The 25285-nt window shown below is 40.4% G+C and overlaps 1 protein-coding gene and 1 long non-coding RNA gene across 2 annotated transcripts in view; both read left to right on the forward strand.

Moving 5' to 3' along the window:
- The window catches only part of KCNQ5 (potassium voltage-gated channel subfamily Q member 5), a 746121-nt gene that overhangs the window by 82533 nt on the left and 638303 nt on the right, over window positions 1-25285 (forward strand). The window lies entirely within an intron of this gene.
- Window positions 1187-23528, forward strand: LOC141140036 (uncharacterized). The gene is made up of 2 exons (XR_012243885.1): window positions 1187-2700; window positions 22981-23528. It is a non-coding gene; the product is annotated as an uncharacterized lncRNA (long non-coding RNA).

Genomic DNA, 25285 nt, shown 5'->3' on the forward strand with positions numbered 1-25285 from the left:
TCCTGATAGTGTCAGCTACTCCAAGACAGGGACTGTATTAGACGCCATACACACTATTAGAATTTCTGCAGATCTTTGTCTTCAAATTTACCAAAACCATGTAGTGCGAGGGCCTGCCTGATTGCATACAAACTGAAACTCTTAAAGTTTGAACTCATATTATATGATTTTGGTAATTCTGAAGACAAAATTCTGCAGAAAATCTAATCATGTGTATGGGGTCCCCAGCTTAGTAGCTATAATTACTGGTACATTGAATTTACAGTCTGCCATCATACAGGATATTTAAAGTGTTAATAAACCCAGTAATATGAAAAGAGTTAATTTGCCCCCCTGTAGTGCCCACAGCTTATAAATCTTCTTTTTACATTAAAATACTGCCACTATATACCTTTTTGGCTGATCAGTGTACCATGGTCACATGATAAATTGCAGGGTTTGCCTGAGTGCTGATGTTTAGGTAGGAGATTTCCACTACAGCCTGTGTCCTCATACTGTTATGGGAGGCGGATCATTCATGTGACATCCCACCTACTGTGTTCTTTGTTAGATACTGGGCATGGAGGAGGAGGGAGGGACTGGGCTGTCATTTAGGATCTGTATACAGGCCCAAATTGTGATGTCAATACCATGTGACCTGAAAATCTCAGCTCAACAAGGAATTGTTCTCTCCAGCAATAGAGACCAAACTGAGCATGTGCAACTTTACTACCTTCACTGTGTCTTATCTGGCCTTGCCAAGAGAGACCCTGCAGGAGGGGGTGGATCCCTCCATACAGGATCAAAGAGCCTTTTTACACAATACAGAGGATTAACCCCTTAAGTTCCACAGTGAGTATAACAAGCATGCTATTTTGCATATACAGACAGATTTTACTGTTGTGGGTTTAGTAACACTTTAAGTTGACCTGAATCCAATAAAAGCTTATCATTCAAAAAGCTCTGCCATTTGAAATTGTTGAAATGTTTTTGTTTAGGTTGGAGTATTTTTGTTAATTGGTAACTATAAAGGCAATAGGTAGATAAAAAAATATTTAAACATTTATAATTTTTTTGTATACATTTTTTTATTGCACAAATACTCATTAAATAAAGGTTACTTTAATGATATAACATGTGAAGACCACACTGGGCTTTCCTATTAAGACGTCCGGCAGCTGCCCTTTGTACAGATTGTATGAACAGAGCGATAAAGGGGACATGTCCCTTTCTTTCTACTAGATTCAGGTACAGTTAAAGTGTAAAATGGTGGTGTAGAACTGACTCTTGACTCGACTGCACCGCCTTCTGATTGCAAATGGTAAACCATGTGCAATATTTCCTATTTACCTAAACCAAAAAATGCATATAATGTTGTCTAAATGTTTGTTACATATATAAATATAAATAATATATAAATATATTCAAACACACTATATAATTCCTTTAAAGTTTGTTCAAGATATATGCTGTATTTTTCTTGTCTTGATTTTTACAACCTATTTGCTTTACCAAGTGTCATTTAATATCATATGTATATTTTCTATTTCTTGCATGAGGCTGATTTATGCTGTGCTGCTAACAATGGTACATAATGTAATACAGATTGAACATCGCTTGACCCACAACATGTAACATCTCATGAATTAGTAATGTGGAAAACGCTACAAAAGAAGCCCTCGAATAGTTAAATATCTGTGTGTAAAATTCATTAAATAGTAAATGCTGCAATTGCCCTTTTAACTGCCTTTCAAGTCAATGGCACATAATGTGTAATCTTAGTGTAATCGCAGCAATCACACTTTAATGAATCTTTCCCTTCCCAGCATATAAATACTTTCCCAGCATCTTGTATTGCTTTTAAACCGAAATAAAAATCAGAAAGCATCGTGCCCATTAACCAATACATCACCTATTAGAAAAAGATCTCTTGGAAAATATTGATTATGTTTGATTTGTTTAGATTGATATCTTTCCTGACTAGTCTATATTAGGTCATTAACACTAAAATAACTGCACTTTTATAGAACCTTGCAAAACACATGTAAATATTTTTCAACTTTCTCAGATGAGAAAGAGGAACGCCATTTAGCATTACACATGCAGAGAAAGGGCATACCACTGCAACACCACCATTTCCACTGACCACAAAGAATATATACAAAAAAAAATGTTGGTTAAAGCCACAAATGCCTTTTTTACTGCTACTTTTTCTTAATACTTGCTGTACTAAACTAAAGGTTTAGTGCAATATGACACTTTTAAAATACATTTTTATACTGATCTATACATTAGGTCAAAAAGGACAGCTGAAGAGGATATGTATGGTAGTTGGGCACTTTGCACATATCTTACTAAAGTCAACAGTAGGTTGATTAATGCAGACCTGGATATGTGAAGATTTCCTGGACCATATTTTTTCATTTTGTAACCTACTAGGTGCCATATGGCCTTGCTTCACAATGTCTGCATTCCTGCAAGTCTCACACCTTGCCCATACTCCCCCTTCACCTCTCCAGACGTGTTCTAAATTTGCTGGATTTCAACTGAAGACCTATAAACAGTCTGATTGGGTGAAGACAGGGATTCTATTGAAATAAAAGGAATGTATTCTGCTAATTTGCGAGCATTGAAGTGAAGAAGTCAAGGAAGACTGCATGGAGTCAGTCAGGCCATAAAGAAAAGATCTCTATGGGCCTGCCCCTTGGATAAATATAACCGGTAAGAAATATGCACAACATTGGGGTGAAAAGATGAGGGTACGGGATTAAAATTTCTGTTATCCTATCACACTATCACATCTTTTACTTACACAAACCTGCAATGAGATTGCAAAAGTCATATGTGAGGCCTCAAGCATCTATGCTCCTAGAGGATTCATACTAAATGTGACCAATGCAGAGAAATATGAAGATATCATAAATAAGAAGTCCTTTTTTTAACCTACTTCTGCCTTTACTATTTGCTTGGCTTTTACTAGGTTCATTACTAATGCCGTGTACACACGAACGGACATTTCGAACGGACTGGTCCGATGGACTATCACACGGACTTTCTACGGACTTCCAACAGACTTTCCGAATTAACGGACTTGCCTACACACGATCACACCAAAGTCCAACGGATACGTACTTGATGATGGACGACCAAACTAAAATAAGGAAGTTCATAGCCAGTAGCCAATAGCTGCCCTAGCGTCGGTTTTAGTCCATCGGACTAGCATACAGACGAGCGGATTTGTCGACCGGACTCGAGTCCGTCGGAAAGATTTGAAACATGTTTTATTTCTAGGTCCGTCGGACTTTTGGGAAAAAAAGTCCGACGGAGCCCACACACGATCGAATTGTCCAACGGAGTCCGGTCCGCCAGACCAAGTCTGCCGGAAAGTCCGCTCGTGTGTACGCGGCATTAGAATCACTGACCTGGAGCAATCATGCAGCATGAAAAGTTGAGTGAAAAGTTGCAGAGTGAAGTTCACTTTTCTGATTGGCTATTTGTTTTGGATCCATGACTCAGAATGTTTTGAAATCAAGTAATCAACAGTTGCTGGTTGATAAGTAGCCCCAAGTGTTTTAATGAAGTTATTTTTTAAAGTTGGCTAGTGTTGTAGTGTGAACAGGCTTGGACTGTATTTACCCATGCCCCCTCTACGCTGCATCCAATATGCAGTGCTTTGTAGCCACACACAATTTTTGTCATGGCACACAAAGAGTACAGCTCAGTTGGCCCTCCTTCTCCTTCTCCTTTACTCTGGTGGTTTCCAGGTACCCCATTCTGACTCTAACAATGTAGATTCAGAAATATTCTGATTAGGAGTGTTGACACCACTGGTTGCAAATGTGTAAGTGACTTGGAAGTTATTTTAGCTAGAAGATCATAATGATGAACAGCACATGGCAATTGTAGCCTACGTATTTTTTACATTCATAATCATTTCAGTTGAATGGATTTATTAGGACCACCATTTGTTGGACCACTACACCTTTAGTAAACTACAGCCATGCTTTGTATAGGTATCAGTATGGTTACCTGATAATAGACTAGACATGAACAGTTAGAAATGTGAAAAGTGTGTGCCCTCTAGTATGAGAAATGATGTAATTTAGGGTATAGGTACTATTTTAGATTGATAGCATATAAAAATGTTACATATTTTACCTGCCCCTTATTTGCTCATCTTCACCAAACATTATCTCTGCACATTTATAAAGTGTTATTTTCAAAAATAGCTTTGAAGACTGTCTTTTTAAAATTTTTACACAATTTTGTTTTCTGAATTCTTATTCCAAGCCTTTAGCTTATTTTATTATTATGTCTGCAATACTATTAGATTAACCGCACAATCCCCTCTATTAAAAATAAATTAACTCCCAGTACTTTAAGATAACATTAATATATTTGTATTATGGGGAACCTGCTGGTTAAGTATTTGTTCTTCTGCCAGATCTCACTTTCTGAGCCATTATAGTCACATTTGTGCCGGGCTTACAATGATAAAATGGAAACAAAAGTACTAAGCGGTATTAGGATTTTAGGGGTGATATCTGTTTACTTTCTTCCTATTAGTAATTGGTTTACAAGCTGTTGATGACTCCCACTTGCCTGGGGTGAAAATGACTGAGGTTCAGAACATATAGAAAATATATGAGATAATGGTATAGCACCTGGTGTTTGAACATATTAGCAACAGTTTTTGGGCTGCACACTAATTAAACTACATGTAATGGCTCTTATTTTAGGGAGTCCTTTATACTGGCTCCAGTGCAGTTTTTCTGTCATAGTGGATTGCATCGTTAGCTTGTGCAGACCAGCACATTGCTAAATATTGATAAATTGCACCAGAGTTAAGAAAAGGCATTTAATTTAGCTGCCTTGTGATTGCTTTGCAGATGGATAAAACCTCTCATTTCAATTAACAAAGTAGACTGTGTGTTAATCAGACAGCAAGTAAGCATTAAAAGGCATGACTTATTAAGAGTGATTTATGCTCTTTTTTTATAAGCTTTCCAGAAAATTATTGACTTTTTATGCATTATAATTTTCATAAGATAACATCGGCTCACATGGAAACTCAATCTACAGTATAATGAAAAGGTATGCATTTATGAGCTCTCGTTGCCTTACAAATATTATCTGTCTTATTCATCTTACACGATCCTGCTGCCCTAACAAATCAGGGCTGACACATGATGCATTTTTCAGTAACTAAATTTAGATATAACATTACCAATTTTTCGGACAGGTTCCTTTTCATATACCTGATTTTTTTATTTTTTTATTTTTTTTATTACTTGGGGATTGGGCACATAGGTTTTTGTTCATGGTAGAAATACTTTTCCCTGTACAGTTCAATGGGAATGAAAAATAAAATCAACTTAACCACTTGTCTACAGGGCACTTACACCCCCTTCCTGCCCAGGCAATTTTTCAGCTTTCAGCGCTGTCGCATTTTGAATGATAATTGCGCGGTCATGCTACACTGTACCCAAATGCAATTTTTATCATTTTCTTCACACAAATAGAGCTTTCTTTTGGTGGTATTTAATCACTGCTGTTTTTTTTTATTTTTTACTTAAAAAAAAAAAAAAAAATAATAATTGAAAAAAAATGTGTTTCTGTTAGTAAATTTTGTAATTAAGTAATTTTTCTCCTTCACTGATGGGCACTGATAGACTGAACTGGTGGGCATTGATGAGGCGGTACTTATGGGTACTGATTAGGTGGCACTGACGAGGAAGCACTAATATGCCCCACTTATGGGCACTGATAGGTGACACTGATATGTGGCACTGATGGACACTGATAGGCGGCACTGATAGGTGGCACTGGTGGGCACTGATAGGCAGCACAGATAGGCGGCACTGATGGGCATTGGTGGGTGGCACTGATGGGCAACACTGATGGGCATTGATGGACAGCAATGATGGGCATTGATAGGCGGCACTGATAGCCAGCACTGACTAGCATCACTAATGGGCATTGATTGGTGGCACTTGTGGGTGCTGGTGGGCACTGATTGCTGGCACTGGTGGGCACTGATTTCTGGCACTGGTGGGCAATGGTTGGCACTAATTGCTGGCACTGATTGGTGACATGGTGGCACTATATTGTAATCAGGGCTCTGATGATCACTGCCCTAAATACATGTTTTGTTGTTCCCTGCAGCATCGGCATCTCCGTGTTTACACGTGGGCGGCTGTGATTGGACACAGCCAATCACATGGTTAAAGAGCCAAGGATGTGGCTCTTTACAGAGATCGGGGTCACGTCGTGTCCTAGCAACAACCAAATCGCCAGGCATATTGTGTTTTTTGGAAGATACAATAATGACATTTAGCTGCAGCATACAAGACTAGCCAACAATAGCTTTTGTGAGAACTGGAACTGTTTATTGAATTGAATTGTTTATGAGAAAGGCAACTGTATACAGGAATATAATCAACATAACTAAGGAACAACCAACATAAACCGTATGCTACTCCCCCCCTAGCAACTAATAGCTGACAGTGATCCAATTAACATGAGCTAATTAACTAGGCACTTAACCCAACCTAGGAGACCAGACTGTTCGGCACCTACAACACTGAAGTACTGTACAATGCACATTTTTATAACTAAAAACACATAACACCTCACAATAGTTCTATAACAAGTTAAAGTGTTCACAAGATTATTCTCATCTCCAAGAGCTGTTCAGACAGACAGAAAAAATAGATGTCCCAATTAACAATTAACAATGGGAAAGACATACTTAGCAGAATAACACATAACACCCTAATAACCAGGCTATAGCAGGAGACCACCAGCACCAGGTGGCTTACTGATGATATTAACATCTGCTATGAGTTTCACAGTGTGAAGCAGTCATTGTTGGTAATGGGGTATCTAGGCCCTAAATATGGATCCCGAGCCTAGATTCCCAGAGTCTGTGTGTTTTGGGGAGGCATGAACTTGAATCAGAAACATGATCACTCCAAGGGTCCCCCAGGCATACACCTCCCAAAGAGAAGTGTTCCCTTAAAAGTCAGGGCCCATAGTCAGTGGGTAAGAGGCCACCCTGCAATCCACTCCAAAAGCCCCTGTCCTGGCTGGGTCTGTCACAGTATGGGAAACACTTTTTTTATTTATTTTTTTCATTTGTAGCAATTTTTATAAATTGAGTTTGATACAGGATAAGAATAGCTTTGGCAAGAGGAATATATTGGTTTTTAGTACTTCAAAATGTGCCAAGTTAAATATAGCTGACAGAAACTTATTGATGACTGGCAAGTTAGTGCTTGGTCTTGTGATCTATCAATTGCAGACATCACAGGAAGCAGAATAACTCATCGGTTTTTAGGAGGTTTCAACTGTAAGTGATTGCTTGACCACTTGCCGACCGGCTCTCGTCTATATACGTCGGCAAAGTGGTTAATTGCCACAAATCGCCGTATGGGTACTTCTGTACCTTTAAGGGCGATAGCAGGCGCCCGCTGCATGGTGGGGAACCTGATGCGCCTGGCTGGCGGGCACGGTCGCCGCCGGCCATGCACGATTGCAGGAACAGGGAATTGTGTGTGTAAACACACAAATCCCTGTTCTGTCAGGAGAGAAGAGACATATTATTTGTTCCTACTAAGTAGGAAAAACGATATGTCTCTTCCTCCAGTCAGTCCCATCCCCTCACAGTTAGGACACACCCAAGAACCCAAGGAACATACATTTAATCCCTTAATCGCCCCCTAGTGTTAACCCCTTCCCTGCCAGTGACATTTACATGGTAAACAGTGCATTTTTACAGCACTGATTGCTGTATAAATGTCAATGGTCCCAAAAATGTGTCAAAAGTGTCCAATCTGTCCGCCGTAATGTCGCAGTACCGCTAAAAATTGCAGATCACCGTCATTACTAGTAAAAATAATAATAATAATAATAAAAATGCCATAAAAATGCCATAAATCTTTCCCATAGTTTGTAGACGCTATATCTTTTGCGTAAACCAATCAATATACGCTTATTGCGATTTTTTTTACCAATATATGTAGAAGAATATATGTTGGTCCTAACTGAGGAAGAAATTTGTTTTTTTTAAATCATTTTATGGTTTATTTATTATTATTATTGTTGTTTTTTCAAAATTGTCGCTCTTTTTTTGTTTATAGCGCAAAAAATAAAAGGTGATCAAATACCACCAAAAGAAAGCTCTATTTGTGAGAAAAAAGGATGGCATTAAAGTGACGCAGCGCCATATCGCAAAAAATGGCCTGGTCATTAAGCAGCCAAATCTTCCAGTCTGTAAGTGGTTAAAGCGATCCTTCAGTCATTTTTTCAACTTTCCATCTATTAAATCTTCTGCCCTTGTTGATTTAACTTTGGACAGTAAAACATTTTTTTCTGCCAGTAAATACCTTATACAGCCCACTTCCTGTTTCTTGTCTGGTAAAAAGCCTAGGCTTATGACATCATGCACAGCTCTCTCTCCAACACTTGTGAGAGTTTGCCAGGAAGGGAGGGGGATGAGTCATAAGAGGGCCAATGAGAGCTGCAGGGCTGCAGAGCTGGAGGTGTGCCTCTGTGTAAATCCAGGAAGTGAACAGGCAGCAGTTTCAGCTGCCCACAGTTAAAATGGATGCAGCCAGACTTGGTGGAGGGAGATTTCTGCAGCATATGTGGCAAGTACAGAATCACAGTATCTATAAAATAATATGCAAAGTGGTTGGAGGGAAGCTTCAGAATGGTAAAGATGATTTATTACAAATTATATGAGCAGACTGCAGTTCCTCTTTAACAGCACCTCTGCTCTGTGCATTTCACACAACTGTAATGCCATTTCACTACAGTTGTGGGGCAGAGAGGGCAGTAAAGTGTTATAGATGCTCTGTCAAAAACTTGCACTGGCACATGTATGTCTTCAGCTCCACCAAGAACTACCCATTTCTTGTTAACTAAAGGGTGACGGGGCAACCAAGATGTAAAAAAACACATGCATCTCCAGTCCTACAATAAAAGTCTGAAACTTTGAAGTTCTGTCTTTATCACATTTTACAAAAGGGTCATACTAATATGTTTCAGCCACTGGAGTCACAGAGAAGAGGGGTCAAGAAAATAGGAGTCTAAAAAAACATTAGACTTTAAACCGGGATTCCACTTTGTTATTAAAATGCTATAAGGTCTGCTACAATGTATTTTTTATAACGGTATCAAATCTATATATTTTGCCAAAACCCGCTCATTCAACATTAAACAGACTTCACGTGAAGGTTAGATGAGACTCTTTGCACTGGTAAGGCTGGAGAAGGAGATCTCTAATTAGTTCACAGGAGAAGGAAGAGAGCACAGGGCTTTGCTGGTTCATGAAGCTCTTTCCTAATCAAGGGATAGTCTAGAGGCTGGGTGGTGACACAGAAAGCTGTAGATCTGTAACAGGGATGGCTGGATGTCACCCCCACTGCTACAAAGTGTCACAGGGGACCAGGGTGTACAAATTAGAGTGTTTGAGCAGAATTCTAACTATCTTCCCTAGAGAAACATAAGATGAAAAAAGTCTACTCTGTTGAAATGAAGTTCACTGCTTGCTGTGCTAGGTGAAAATTCAGTTCAGCCAGTATATTACTGGACTGGTAAAACTTTATAGAAAATATAACATAACAGCTCACTAAGCACATGCGCTGTAGGCCTCCCCAGAGAAGAAGCTCAGGCTCAAAATAGTGCTGTTTTCTTTTTGGTATCTTTCATCACAGAGGATTATTACCCAAAACCATTAAATGCTTAGGGAGGTCCTTTCTGTGCCCGCTGCTTAGGAAAATAAGCAAACCAACCTGTCTTACCAACCAAATAGTTTAGCTTTTTGTATATACAATATACCTATATAAAGCCCAGAGTCACAATTTAAGACTCAAATTATAACCTTGCAACCTTGCATAACCTGGTCATGTACTGTTTTTATTGCCATAAATATGCCTGTAGTATTCAAAAAATACTACCAATCAGTTGTTAATGCATATACTGTATATGGTAAAAATTTAAAATCAATTCTCTCATTTCCAAATTGAATTTCAATTATTTCTAGCCTACTCCTATTATTCTGAGAAATATTGAAGTTTCTAATCTAACTTTGTGAAAATCCTCACACATTTAGTTCATTGAATTCTGTGACAGGTATTCACTATGCCCTGTGAGTGGGCATTGCTGTGTCACACATTTCACAGAGCCTGCCTTCTGAACTACAAAGTTACTGAGAGGAGGAGGTTTAGGAGGTGGAGTCAGTGCAGGAATCGGTGCTTGCAGGCAGCAAGGTACCATGGGATATGTAATCCTTACCAGTGGTGTATTTTAGTTTTGTGCTGCCCTAGGCAAGACTAAAATCGGGTGCCCCTCCCAATCTAAATTTGTCCCACCCCAGCTGTGGTATACCATTCTTGTCTCAGGATCTGATGAGGAAGCTTCAGCCATTCACAGCTTCCTTATTAGACCCTGAGACATGATTCGTCCAAGTGCCACATATGTGGTCAATGGGGCAATGGATGGGCTCAGCATGGTATAGGACTGGGGTCAGTAGGGCAGAGCATGGGGTCTGTGGGGCAGGGGATAGGGTCAGCGGGGAAGAGGATAGGGTCAGTAGGGTAGAGCATGGGTTCAGTGGGGCAGAGGATGGGGTCAGTAGGGCAGAGGGCAGTGTCAGTAGGGCAAAGCATGTGGTCAGTGAGCAGAAAATGGGGTTAGCTGGGCATAGGATGGGGTCAGAAAGGGCAAAAGACAGGGTCAGTAGGGCAAAGTATGTGGTCAATGGGGCAGAGGATGGGGTCAGCAGGCCTCTCTCTCTCCCTCTTGTACATTATACACACTCTTTTCTCCCTCCGTACATTATATAAGCTCTTCTCTCTCTCCTGTACATTATATAAATCTGCTCCCCCCTGAAAAGTGCCACCCAAAGCAAACGCCTTGATTGCCTTGTGGTAGATACGACCCTGGACCTTAGAAATTTAAAGTAAACAGTAGAGAAGAAGCTGCAAAGCATGCAAGGAATACAGAAAGAGATGGCCAGAAAACAGACAGCATTAACAATATGAAAGTTTGTTGAGTAACCACTTAAGGACCGCCTAACGCCGATTTACGTCGGCAAGGCGGCACGGGCAGGCAAAATCACGTACATGTACGTGATTTGCCTCTCGCGGGTGGGGGGTCCGATCGGACCCCCCCCCGGTGCCCGAAGCGGTCCCGTTCTGTTCCCCGGCGATCCGAGATGAGGGGGAGGCCATCCGTTCGTGGCCCCCCCCTCGCGATCGCCGCCGGCCAATGGGAACACTCCTTTGCTGCTGTATGCTAAACAGCAGCAAAGGAAATGATGTCATCTCCCCTCGGCTCGGTATTTTCCGTTCCAGCGCCGAGGGGAGAAGACATCAATGTGAGTGCACAACACACACACACACAGTAGAACATGCCAGGCATACAAAACACCCCGATCCCCCCCCCGATCGCCCCCCGATCCCCCCCCAATCACCCCCCCCCCCCTGTCACAAACTGACACCAGCAGGTTTTTTTTTTTTTTTTTTTTTTTTTTTTCTGATTACTGCATAGTGTCAGTTTGTGACAGTTACAGTGTTGGGACAGTGAGTATCACCCCCCTTTAGGTCTAGGGTACCCCCCTAACCCCCCCTAATAAAGTTTTAACCCCTTGATCACCCCCTGTCACCAGTGTTGCTAAGCGATCATTTTTCTGATCGCTGTATTAGTGTCGCTGGTGACGCTAGTTAGTGAGGTAAATATTTAGGTTCGCCGTCAGCGTTTTATAGTGACAGGGACCCCCATATACTACCTAATAAATGTTTTAACCCCTTGATTGCCCCCTAGTTAACCCTTTCACCACTGATCACCGTATAACCGTTACGGGTGACGCAGGTTAGTTCGTTTATTTTTTATAGTGTCAGGGCACCCGCCGTTTATTACCTAATAAAGGTTTAGCCCCCTGATCGCCCGGCGGTGATATGCGTCGCCCCAGGCAGCGTCAGATTAGCGCCAGTACCGCTAACACCCACGCACGCAGCATGCGCCTCCCTTAGTGGTATAGTATCTGATCGGATCAATATCTGATCTGATCAGATCTATACTAGCGTCCCCAGCAGTTTAGGGTTCCCAAAAACACAGTGTTAGCGGGATCAGCCCAGATACCCGCTAGCACCTGCGTTTTGCCCCTCCGCCCAGCCCACCCAAGTGCAGTATCGATCGATCACTGTCACTTACAAAACACTAAACGCATAACTGCAGCGTTCACAGAGTCAGGCCTGATCCCTGCGATCGCTAACAGTTTTTTTGGTAGCATTTTGGTGAACTGGCAAGCAAGCACCAGGCAGCGTCAGGTTAGCGCCAGTACCGCTAACACCCACGCACGCACCGTACACCTCCCTTAGTGGTATAGTATCTGATCGGATCAATATCTGATCCGATCAGATCTATACTAGCGTCCCCAGCAGTTTAGGGTTCCCAAAAACGCAGTGTTAGCGGGATCAGCCCAGATACCTGCTAGCACCTGCGTTGTGCCCCTCCGCCCGGCCCAGCCCAGCCCACCCAAGTGCAGTATCGATCGATCACTGACACTTACAAGGCACTAAACGCATAACTGCAGCGTTCGCAGAGTCAGGCCTGATCCCTGCGATCGCTAACAGTTTTTTTGGTAGCATTTTGGTGAACTAGCAAGCACCGGCCCCAGGCAGCGTCAGGTTAGCGCCAGTACCACTAACACCCACGCACGCAGCATACGCCTCCTTTAGTGGTATAGTATCTGAACGGATCAATATCTGATCCGATCAGATCAGATCTATACTAGCGTCCCCAGCAGTTTAGGGTTCCCAAAAACGCAGTGTTAGCGGGATCAACCCAGATACCTGCTAGCACCTGCGTTTTGCCCCTCCGCCCGGCCCAGTCCAGCCCACCCAAGTGCAGTATCGATCGATCACTGTCACTTACAAAACACTAAACGCATAACTGCAGCGTTTGCAGAGTCAGGCCTGATCCCTGCGATCGCTAACAGTTTTTTTGGAAGCTTTTTATTGAACTGGCAAGCACCAGCGGCCTAGTACACCCCGGTCGTAGTCAAACCAGCACTGCAGTAACACTTGGTGACGTGGCGAGTCCCATAAGTGCAGTTCAAGCTGGTGAGGTGACAAGCACAAGTAGTGTCCCGCTGCCACCAAGAAGACAAACACAGGCCCATCGTGCCCATAGTGCCCTTCCTGCTGCATTCGCCAATCCTAATTGGGAACCCACCACTTCTGCAGCGCCCGTACTTCCCCCATTCACATCCCCCAACGAAATGCAGTCGGCTGCATGAGAGGCATTTTTATGTGCTCCCGAGTACCCCTACCCAACGAACCCCCCCAAAAAGATGTTGTGTCTGCAGCAAACGCGGATATAGGCGTGACACCCGCTATTATTGTCCCTTCTGTCCTGACAATCCTGGTCTTTGCATTGGTGAATGTTTTGAACGCTACCATACACTAGTTGAGTATTAGCGTAGGGTACAGCATTGCACAGACTAGGCACACTTTCACAGGGTCTCCCAAGATGCCATCGCATTTTGAGAGACCCGAACCTGGAACCGGTTACAGTTATAAAAGTTAGTTACAAAAAAAGTGTAAAAAAAAAAAAAATATATATAAAATAAAAAAAAATAGTTGTCGTTTTATTGTTCTCTCTCTCTATTCTCTCTCTCTATTGTTCTGCTCTTTTTTTACTGTATTCTATTCTGCAGTGTTTTATTGTTATTGTTATTGTTATTGTTATTATGTTTTATCATGTTTGTTTTTCAGGTATGTAATTATTTATACTTTATTGTTTACTGTGCTTTATTGTTAACCATTTTTTTGTCTTCAGGTACGCCATTCACAACTTTGAGTGGTTATACCAGAATGATGCCTGCAGGTTTAGGTATCATCTTGGTATCATTCTTTTCAGCCAGCGGTCGGCTTTCATGTAAAAGCAATCCTAGCGGCTAATTAGCCTCTAGACTGCCTTTACAACCCGTGGGAGGGAATGCCCCCCCCCCCCCCCCCACCGTCTTCCGTGTTTTTCTCTGGCTCTCCTGTCTCAACAGGGAACCTGAGAATGCAGCCGGTGATTCAGCCAGCTGACCATAGAGCTGATCAGAGACAAGAGTGGCTCCAAACATCTCTATGGCCTAAGAAACCGGAAGCTACGAGCATTTTATGACTTAGATTTCGCCGGATGTAAATAGCGCCATTGGGAAATTGGGGAAGCATTTTATCACACCGATCTTGGTGTGGTCAGATGCTTTGAGGGCAGAGGAAAGATCTAGGGTCTAATAGACCCCAATTTTTTCAAAAAAGAGTACCTGTCACTACCTATTGCTATCATAGGGGATATTTACATTCCCCGAGATAACAATAAAAATGATTTAAAAAAAAAAAAAATGAAAGGAACAGTTTAAAAATAAGATAAAAAAGCAAAAAAATAATAAAGAAAAAAAAAAAAAAAAAAAAAAGCACCCCTGTCGCCCCCTGCTCTTGCGCTAAGGCGAACGCAAGCGGCGGTCTGTCGTCAAACGTAAACAGCAATTGCACCATGCATGTGAGGTATCGCCGCGAAGGTCAGATCGAGGGCAGTAATTTTTGCAGTAGACCTCCTCTGTAGATCTAAAGTGGTAACCTGTAAAGGCTTTTAAAGGCTTTTAAAAATGTATTTATTTTGTTGCCACTGCACGTTTGTGCGCAATTGTAAAGCATGTCATGTTTGGTATCCATGTACTCGGTCTAAGATCATCTTTTTTATTTCATCAAACATTTGGGCAATATAGTGTGTTTTAGTGCATTAAAATTTAAAAAAGTGTGTTTTTTCCCCAAAAAATGCGTTTGAAAAATCGCTGCGCAAATACTGTGTGAAAAAAAAAAATGAAACACCCACCATTTTAATCTGTAGGGCATTTGCTTTAAAAAAATATATAATGTTTGGGGGTTCAAAGTAATTTTCTTGCAAAAAAAAAAAAACTTTTTCATGTAAAAAATAAGTGTCAGAAAGGGCTTTGTCTTCAAGTGGTTAGAAGAGTGGGTGATGTGTGACATAAGCTTCTAAATGTTGTGCATAAAATGCCAGGACAGTTCAAAACCCCCCCAAATGACCCCATTTTGGAAAGTAGACACCCCAAGCTATTTGCTGAGAGGCATGTCGAGTCCATGGAATATTTTATATTGCGACACAAGTTGCGGGAAAGAGACAAATTTTTTTTTTTTTTTTTTTTTTTTTGCACAAAGTTGTCACTAAATGATATATTGCTCAAACATGCCATGGGAATATGTGAAATTACACCCCAAAATACATTCTGCTGCTTCTCCTGAGTACGGGGATACCATATGTGTGAGACTTTTTGGGAGCCTAGCCGTGTACGGGACCCCGAAAACCAAGCACCGCCTTCAGGCTTTCTAAGGGGCGTGAATTTTTGATTTCACTCTTCACTGCCTATCACAGTTTCGGAGGCCATGGAATGCCCAGGTGGCACAAAACCCCCCCAAATGACCCCATTTTGGAAAGTAGACACCCCAAGCTATTTGCTGAGAGGTATAGTGAGTATTTTGCAGACCTCACTTTTTGTCACAAAGTTTTGAAATTTGAAAAAAGAAAAAAAAAAAAAGTTTTTTCTTGTCTTTCTTCATTTTCAAAAACAAATGAGAGCTGCAAAATACTCACCATGCCTCTCAGCAAATAGCTTGGGGTGTCTACTTTCCAAAATGGGGTCATTTGGGGGGGTTTGTGCCACCTGGGCATTCCATGGCCTCCGAAACGGTGTTAGGCAGTGAAGAGTAAAATCAAAAATTCACGCCCTTAAAAACGCTGAAGGCGGTGATTGGTTTTCGGGGCCCCGTACGCGGCTAGGCTCCCAAAAAGTCCCACACATGTGGTATCCCCATACTCAGGAGAAGCAGCTAAATGTATTTTGGGGTGCAATTCCACATAGGCCCATGGCCTGTGTGAGCAATATATCATTTAGTGACAACTTTGTGCAAAAAAAAAAAAAAAAAGTGTCACTTTCCCGCAACTTGTGTCAAAATATAAAATATTCCATGGACTCAATATGCCTCTCAGCAAATAGCTTGGGGTGTCTACTTTCCAAAATGGGGTCATTTGGGGGGGGGTTGTGCCACCTGGGCATTCCATGGCCTCCGAAACTGTGATAGGCAGTGAAGAGTGAAATCAAAAAGTTACACCCTTAGAAATCCTGAAGGCGGTGATTGGTTTTCGGGGTCCCATACGCGGCTAGGCTCCCAAAAAGTCCCACACATGTGGTATCCCCATACTCAGGAGAAGTAGCTGAATATATTTTGGGGTGCAATTCCACATAGGCCCATGGCCTGTGTGAGCAATATATCATTTAGTGACAACTTTTTGTAAATATTTTTTTTTTTTTTTTTTTTTGTCATTATTCAATCACTTGGGACAAAAAAAATAAATATTCAATGGGTTCAACATGCCTATCAGCAATTTCCTTGGGGTGTCTACTTTCCAAAATGGGGTCATTTGGGGGGGTTTTGTACTGCCCTGCCATTTTAGCACCTCAAGAAATGACATAGGCAGTCATAAACTAAAAGCTGTGTAAATTCCAGAAAATGTACCCTAGTTTGTAGACGCTATAACTTTTGCGCAAACCAATAAATATACGCTTATTGACATTTTTTTTACCAAAGACATGTGGCCGAATACATTTTGGCCTAAATGTATGACTAAAATTGAGTTTATTGGATTTTTTTTATAACAAAAAGTAGAAAATATCATTTTTTTTCAAAATTTTCGGTCTTTTTCCGTTTATAGCGCAAAAAATAAAAACTGCAGAAGTGATCAAATACCATCAAAAGAAAGCTCTATTTGTGGGAAGAAAAGGACGCAAATTTTGTTTGGGTACAGCATTGCATAACCGCGCAATTAGCAGTTAAAGCGACGCAGTGCCAAATTGGAAAAAGACCTCTGGTCCTTAGGCAGCATAATGGTCCGGGGCTCAAGTGGGTAAGCTTATATTGGAATGTCAAAAAAAAAATGATTGTATTGTTATTATAATACTGATGTAAAGCTTATGCTGTTACTATGGATCTCCTTTAGGATTGTAGAATGAAAGCCACTAAATACACCTATAAGCATTTGAGACTACTGAGTCAAATGAGGCTTGAAGTGAACTAATTTGGCTTGTAATAAGTCAATTCTTAACAGGGTAATAGCTAAAAAAAATATGTTTTAGTGGCATTGTTGTATCTCTTGCAGCTCTGCAGATACCACTTTCCCTGCTTTTTTCTGACTATGGGGATCAGATGTATTCTGTTTTGTGATGATTAGCATTGTATCCCATCCAATGAACAGTATTCCTTTTCCTTTCAGCCCTTAGTAAAAATATTAGTATTTTATCTGTAAAAATTTTCTAGAACCAGCTTTACTAAAAGTGACCTATTAGGACCCCATGAAAATTAAAATTTGGTCTTCTATAATCCTTAAAAGGTTCCTGTATATCATTTTATAATCCTGAAATATGGTAATTCATTTAAAATGTTACCATTTAACTATTCTTAGCTGTTTAAATAAGCTGTGTGTCTGTGGTATGTCATTCTTGAAGGCTTTCTGAACAGTTTTCGCAAATCTGATAATTGAACGTAGGGCTGGGGAAAAAATCGATTTGAATCTTGAATCGAGTTGAGAGGTCAAATCGATTCAAATTTTCAGCAAATCAATTTTTTAGATTTTTTTTTTTTCACCAGGACCGGCGCACCGCGGACTAGGCTAAAGCCGCGGCCTCACCTAAAAACTCCTGCCCGCAGCTCCTCATTACCGGCGCGGTGTCCATCAAAAAAAAAAAAAAAACTTGATTCGAATCGTGAATCAAGTTCTTTTTTTAAAAATCGCAGATTTTTTTTCGAAGCTCTAATTGAAGGTATTTTTCAAAGAATGCCCATAAAACTGTAGTCCTCTGATGTCCATGTACACCCTGCCACTGTCATTTTACAGTGGTTTGAGCACACAGCGTAACAAGGCATGGATCTAAGGCACGCAATCTCTCATGACCTTAGAATAATTATACCAATAACAATAATTCTACTGGATGCTAAAACATAAATTCAAAAAAACACAGTCTTACCAAAATTACATGGAGTGTATGTCAGTAGACATCATCACTTCATACATCTTAGGAAAGGGGAGTGACTCTGTAGTCAGATAACCAGGGACGTAATAGTCAGTTTGATAATGCTTTTGTCACTACCCATAAATATGCCCAAAATCTACACATTTAATGATGCTACAGCATTGAATGCCAAGATTTGTGGTCTGACACCGTGGTCAGTTTATGTGCCTCCATTATCTGCAGCCCTGCTCTCTGCTCTCCTGTGTTCTCCTCCCCCTCCCCTCCCTGCCTGTCAGCTCGTACCAGTGCCCGCCCCCCCCCTACTTGCTGGTATCATAAGATATTGTCGTTGTTACAATCTCCTCTGTTATAATAAATGATGTGCCCCACTATATGTGTTTTATAAAAAATCCACTGATAAATACCTTATTTTATAGTGCCGCTGAGCTGTCACGTGACCGGCCGTCTCTCTCCTCCTCCCGGCTGACGTCAGCGGGGGTTTCTCGGCTCCGCCTGCTTTGCTGTTAGACCTGGAGAGGAGAGAGACGGCCGGTCACGTGACCGCTGATCGGCGCTATAAAGTAAGGTATTTATCGGCGGATCTTTTACAAGACACATACAGTGGGGCACAGCATTTATTATAACTAAGGGGATGGTAGCAACAACACTAAGTGCGTTAACAACCACTTTAATAGGCAAATTCTAGAACCTCTGTCAACTTTTTTTTGTTGTTACTCTTTTGCAGATTTTCCTCATTTCCTGGTTGGTAAAAGGTTGTCCCCAGAACAGAAAGTGAAGGGGAATTTTTCTAATGAAGCCCCGAATAGCTGTAAAACCAGCATGGGTTCTCACCTTCCCCCATCCTATCCAAATGTCTTTGTGTTGCTTAACCTGCATGCTGTAATGCACTAAAAATCACCACACAGGGGTACTAAAACTTATGTTGCCTGCAGGATCCCTCAATGACATTATGACTGATAGGGTTGATTCACTAATGGCAAACAGGCTGATCACTTTTCAGGGAAAGTTGCACTTTGCAAGGGAATTTGCCCCCAAGCTTAGCGAATGATGTGAAGTTTTGCTGACATCCATTATCCAAAAGCAAGAACGTGTATATAATTAAGATTAATCCATGTGCTAAAAAAGAACAAATCACCATTTCCAACCCCAGCCGCAGGAGAAACACCTCAGTGTTATATAAATGAACACATTTTGAAATGTACCAGTGCTATATACTGTAATATTCAAAAAATAAATATGCCCATAGTGCAGAAAACTTTCCTGCACTATGGTCTTTTTTATTTTTTTATGCGGGTCTTGCACGGTGGAGCCAAAGAGGAGCTGTATCTGGGCCACAACTGAAGGAATAGAGGAAAGGATTAGATGGTGGTTCCTTCTTATCTGGTTGAGATGGGGATGACCTGAATGTCTTCCAGACTGCTCTTACTTACATGTAAGTCAGGGGAAACTATTATTCATCTAAAGTAATGGGGATTCTTTATGTTTTGATGGGGCTTGCACATTGCTTGTTATGTGAAAAAAATACCTTATACTGTACATAAACCATTTAAAATTTAGAAACATAGTGCACTTTGGTGTTGTTTATGCTTTAATCCGGTCCTGAGCTGAGGATTGTAAGAGGTGGATTTGAGCGACAATTGGAAAAGTATAGGAGAGGAGCTGTAGTTTGTAGCAAATGTCATGTTTACTTACAAGGAAGAAAAAGCTGCAGTGGAGAAGGTAACAGCTTGAATGTCCTGGTCTTAATGGTGGAAAGCATTTCAGGACTTGCCTATTTATAATAAATAATGCAAATCCGGTGAGCCTTTCATTTATCTGTAGTGTTGAAATTTTAGAACATTGTCATGTTTATTGTTATGTGAGTATAATATTGCTTGAGTCAGACAATTCAGATCTTATACATATTACACTATGAAATTATGTTTGTTTTAATGCTGGTCTGAGCTGAGGAGTATTGGAGGCAATCAGGGCCTGCAGCTGGAGTAATAGAGGAGAAGAGTGGGAGAGGGTGTGGAGTCTTGCTTATACCGTACAAAAGAGCCCTGCTGAGGGGGAAAATACTGATGTCCAGCCAACTACAGTAAAACCTTGGAATGCGAGCATAATTTGTTCCAGAAACATGTTTGTAATCCAAAGCACTTGCATATCAAAGAAAATTTCCCCATAAGAAATAATGTAAACTCAAATTATTCGTTCCACAACCATTTATTCATAGGTCCTTCAGTTTATAGTCCATATAAAAAGATTATAGTAATGTGATAGGTTGTGTAACCATAAAATATCCATCCACAAATGGAAGCCTCCACAAGGGGATTAGAAGCAAAATCCAGTAGGAGCTACAGAGTATAAAAGAGAAGAGAGGCACCTCTAAGTGTAGCAATATGGTAACATTTAATGAAGGTACAACATTTAGCAGCTCACATGGTTGATGATTAAAAGAGACGCATCTAAGTATGCAGGCATCTGGGGTAAAGCTGTTCACATAGGCCATCCTCCGCACCACTGGCTCTCACCGCTGTCAGTCTGCAATCGTTACCGGAGTGGAAGGGAGGACATTGATGGCAGTGAGGAGGATGGTCTATGTGGACATCTTTACCCCGGATGCCTGCATATGTAGATGTGCCTCTTTTAATCATCAACCATGTGAGTTTCTAAATGTTGTACCTTCATTAAATGTAACCATATTGCTACACTTAGAGGCACCTCTCTTCTCTTTTATACTCAGTTGTGGCGTGATGCTACTCTTATATTATTATATTATTATTATACAATATTTATATAGCGCCAACAGTTTACGTAGCGCTTTACAACTTATATCAAAACATCGCTTGTATATCAGGTCAAAATTTATTAAAAAAATTTGCTTGTCTTGCAAACCAAGTTACTCTCAAACCAAGGTTTTACTGTACGCATAGTCATCTGAAATAAGCGTTTCTTGACTCATTTATAAGGGTTCATGGGAATTCGGTAATAAACTATTTATATCACACAGAACATGAAGGTGGAAATGCGTTTGTGGAGTTAAACACAGACTGGACATAGATTTTTAATCACTGATGATAGTTTTGTGCCTTGGTTCTGACCGTAATTAATTTTGCACTTTATACATTTTTGACATTGTATTCACAATATTGTTAAGTTATGTTTGATATAGTGCTGGTATATACAGTATATCATTTTGTTGAACTATGAATGTTTGTCTCCTGGCATTTAACCTGTGATCTAGCTGCTCCCCAAGGTACATTTCTGAAGTTGTGGATATACCTTGGTTAACCAATCCTCTGGATTCAAGAGCATATAAAAGACCCAAACATTTGTCAGGCACAGATGTTAACACACTGGCAGATTGAGTGATGGCATATTTTCCCTTTTTAATAAGAACAAAAACACATTGAAATAAGAGATACAAGACTTGTCCACCAAGAATATGTGTTGATACCCCCATCTTGGGTGTTGGAGAACTGACCAGCTGGTGTTAGGGGTTTTTGCAGGATCTCTCTTTCTATTGAAAAAACTGACCATGGGCTTGGTGGGCTGGGACAGTAAAGGAGAAAGTTTAGTTATAATTTTACCAAGAAAAAAGAAGAAAGAAATGGCAGGTCATCAGATCTGAACTTCTCAAAAACAAATAGCAGATGTGAATGTGTGAAAAAAGCATTGCTGTAACTTGCTCGATTTCCCACTTCCAGTAACTTCATCTTTACAATCTGCTGAGTTTTAAGAACAAAAGCCAAAGTGTTGCTCTGTTCCAGCTCTGCTGTTTGCTACCAAAAAAAGAAAAAGGTCAAAAATGTAAATGAGACTTAAAGTGTTACTAAACCCAAAACAGTAAAATCAGTCTGTATATGCAATAAAGCATGCTTGTTATACTCACTGTGGAACAGTGTTAATCCAGGAGTTAATCCTCTGCATTGTGTAAAAAGGCTGTTTGGTCCTGTCTTCTCAGATTCTCCCCCTCCTCCACAGTTCCCAATCCATCTCTTGATAATACAGAGCCTTGGGGCACTCTGCACGTGCTCAGTTTGTTGTGTATTGCTAGAGAGTTTTTTTTTTTTTCGGAGGGTGCATGTGATTGGCACAGGGCCAATCAGCACTGTCTAGACAGAAAGTCAGTGGTCATCCAGCCTCATAGGTCAGTCAGAGGACAATGAAAACTCCTCCTACAAGCTTTACCTAGTGCTCGGCCAGACACTGATAGAAGTCACAAGACTGCTATAAACTGCTGATGAGAAAAGGTGTTTAGCAGTTAATATTTACTAAAATAATTGCATTGCTATGTTCTGTGTACTGTGGGAGACCCGATATAGAGAATGCAGGGTCCTGGGTTTAGTAACACTTTAAGGGGGAGATTATGATCTGCGTTTGCAAAGCAAAAGCTTTTTTGTTTAATATTCTCAAAATACATATTAGAAAGTAGCTTCCTGTGTCAATGTTGGTAAATATTACACTCCTCTCAGAAACTGCGAAATTCAGTGTATCAGTTGTTCCGTTAAAAGCTGGCATATGTACAAACCATCTACATCACTGTAGCAGTGCTTCATCCCTTTTAGCTATCACTTTTCAGCCTTGACCATCAATAGGAGAAAAAAAATATTGTAGAATAAAATGTACACTGATTGTCACTTCTTTCAAGGGCATTGGCCATTTTGGGGATGAAGGGGATGCAAATAATTATCACCCCGGATGGGTCAAAAGTAATTCCAAAACAGTCATACTCTGCCCTTTGAAAGAAGCAACAATCAGTGTACATTTTATTCTGCAAAATATTTACTGCTTTTTGTGCTCACATATTTCACAAAAAACACATTAAAAAGGAGAAATAGCTGCTCAGAAAGCTATAAGATAATATTTTTGTTTTGTTTTTCATGTGAAATTGATTCGATCTTATGAAGAGGGATACTTCATCAAATCTGAGCTGAGAGTGATGCATGGCCTGAAGAAAGGAGAAGAGCTATTTTGACAAACATTGACAGTCTGTAAATGTTACATGGCTGAAAAACTGGGAAATGAGATCCATGCAAACGCTGTGCGATCTCTGGATGCTGGAGCAGTGAAGACTTTTAAAGGCTGTGTTTGTATGCAAGACAACAAACCAATAGAGTGAAAATATACTGTCAGAGCATCTGCCATTCTTTAGCAAGTCATCAGACATTTAAAGATTAGTCAAAGTTGTTTCAGGGCATTAACTGTGATTCATGGCACATTCTAATTAACAAAATATCAATGACTGCTGCCCTCAAGTCCTGCAATTTACCATCCTTAAAAGTGCTGCAAACCTAGAGTATTTTATGTTATTTTCTCGTAACTAACTAACAAAATAGGTGTTGATTTTGATTATTATCAAGCCTATTATTACTACATTTTATCTTGATTTTGCATTACATGCGTCATGAGCCAAATGTATATATTTTTAAATAAACTTTGTAACATGTAATTTTAATACTGGTCCATCTATTTATCTTGTTTTGGTAAATTAGTAATTTTCTTTACCCATCTGGATACTCTAGTAGCCCTAAAAGCAATGGAATGTTATGCATGAAGCAAACCTTTATTAGAATGGCTAGGTGTATGGAAGTACATATTGTGGAGAGAGCTACACATAAACTGGTGTTTTTTTTAATGTTTATTTCTGTTATTTCTGATGTTGAGACATCAGAACTATTGTAAATTTTATGATAATAATAATATAAATACTCTCATTTTATCATCACAAGCTCAGCTGGATATTGCTAACCAGGTACAAGTGCTAGAAAGTGCAAAACACAGGCTAGAAAACACTGGGCGTAATTGGTGTGGCATCTGAAGGAAGAGTGGGCTGGATTTCCCACTTCCAACTTGGAAAGTATAAGATATCCTAATTGCTCCTAATATCACAGCATGCGTGTGGGCTTCACGTTCTCCTATTCACATGGGAGAGTCATATCCAGTACACAGTGTCTTTCAAAACAGTTTGTCATTTTATTTTACTCATCTCCAAAATATTTTGTTTACTTTGTCAGGAATTATGAAATTTCATAAAGCTAAACTCCAGCCTTAGCCTCAGTCTTGCAAAGCTGTACAGATTCATTTCCTGAACTGAAATTGCTCACTGTGGTATTAGTGCACACTGTGAGATTCTCTAAAACTTGCAGCAATTTAAATATGGCTCGCCTCCTTTCCTGTCTGGAGGACATACAGCATCATCTAGCCCTTTCCTCGCTAATTTGACTGTACCTGGCCTACCCCTTTCAATAATTGGATTTCAATTATTTTAATCATGGAGTCTAAACATCATATGTGGGCATCCTTCAGAGTACTCTGCATGGAAATGCAATCAGCCTAGGAAAGCTCACTCCTGTAGAATCACATCCACCAATCAAGGAATTTATATACAGTATTTGCAAAATATACTCCTAAGAGTCAGCCCGCTGCTTGCATCATGGCTAAAGGAGGCAAGATGCTGTAATGTTTTCAAAAACCTTTTTAAAAATTAGAATATCAAAAAAAGTTAATTTATTTCAGTAATTCACTTCAAAAAGTGAAACTCATATATTATATAGATTCATTACACACAGAGTAATATATTTCAAGCATTTCTTTCTTTTAATGATTATGATTATGGCTTACAGCTAGTGAAAACCCAAAATTCTGTATCTCAGAAAATTAGAATATTGTGAAAAAGTTCAATATTGTAAACTCATGGTGTCACACTCTAATCAGCTAATTACCTCGAAACACCTGTAAAGGTTTCCTGAGCCTTTAAATGGTCTCTCAGTCTGGTTCAGTAGGTTACACAATCATGGGGAAGACTGATGACTTGACAGCTGTCCAGAAGACAATCATTCTGACTGTTCACAGAGTGCTGTATCCAAGCATATTAATGGAAAGTTGAGTGGAAGGAAAAGTGTGGTAGAAAAGGGTGCCCCACCAACAGGGATAACCACAGCCTTGAGAGGATTGTGAACAAAGGCCATTCAAGAATTTGGGGGCGATTCACAGAGTGGACTACGGCTGGTGTCAGTGCTTCAAGAGCCATCACACACAGATGTATCCAGGACATGGGCTACAACTGTCACACTCCTTTTGTCAAGCCACTCCTGAACCAGAGACATCAGAAGCGTCTTAACTGGGCTAAGGAAAAAAAGAACTGGACTGTTGCTCAGTGGTCCAAAGTCCTCTTTTTGGATGAAAGTAAATTTTGGAAATCAAGGTCCCAGA

This window comes from Aquarana catesbeiana, linkage group LG04 (genome assembly GCF_042186555.1).
Source record: "Aquarana catesbeiana isolate 2022-GZ linkage group LG04, ASM4218655v1, whole genome shotgun sequence".
NCBI classification, from domain to species: domain Eukaryota; kingdom Metazoa; phylum Chordata; class Amphibia; order Anura; family Ranidae; genus Aquarana; species Aquarana catesbeiana.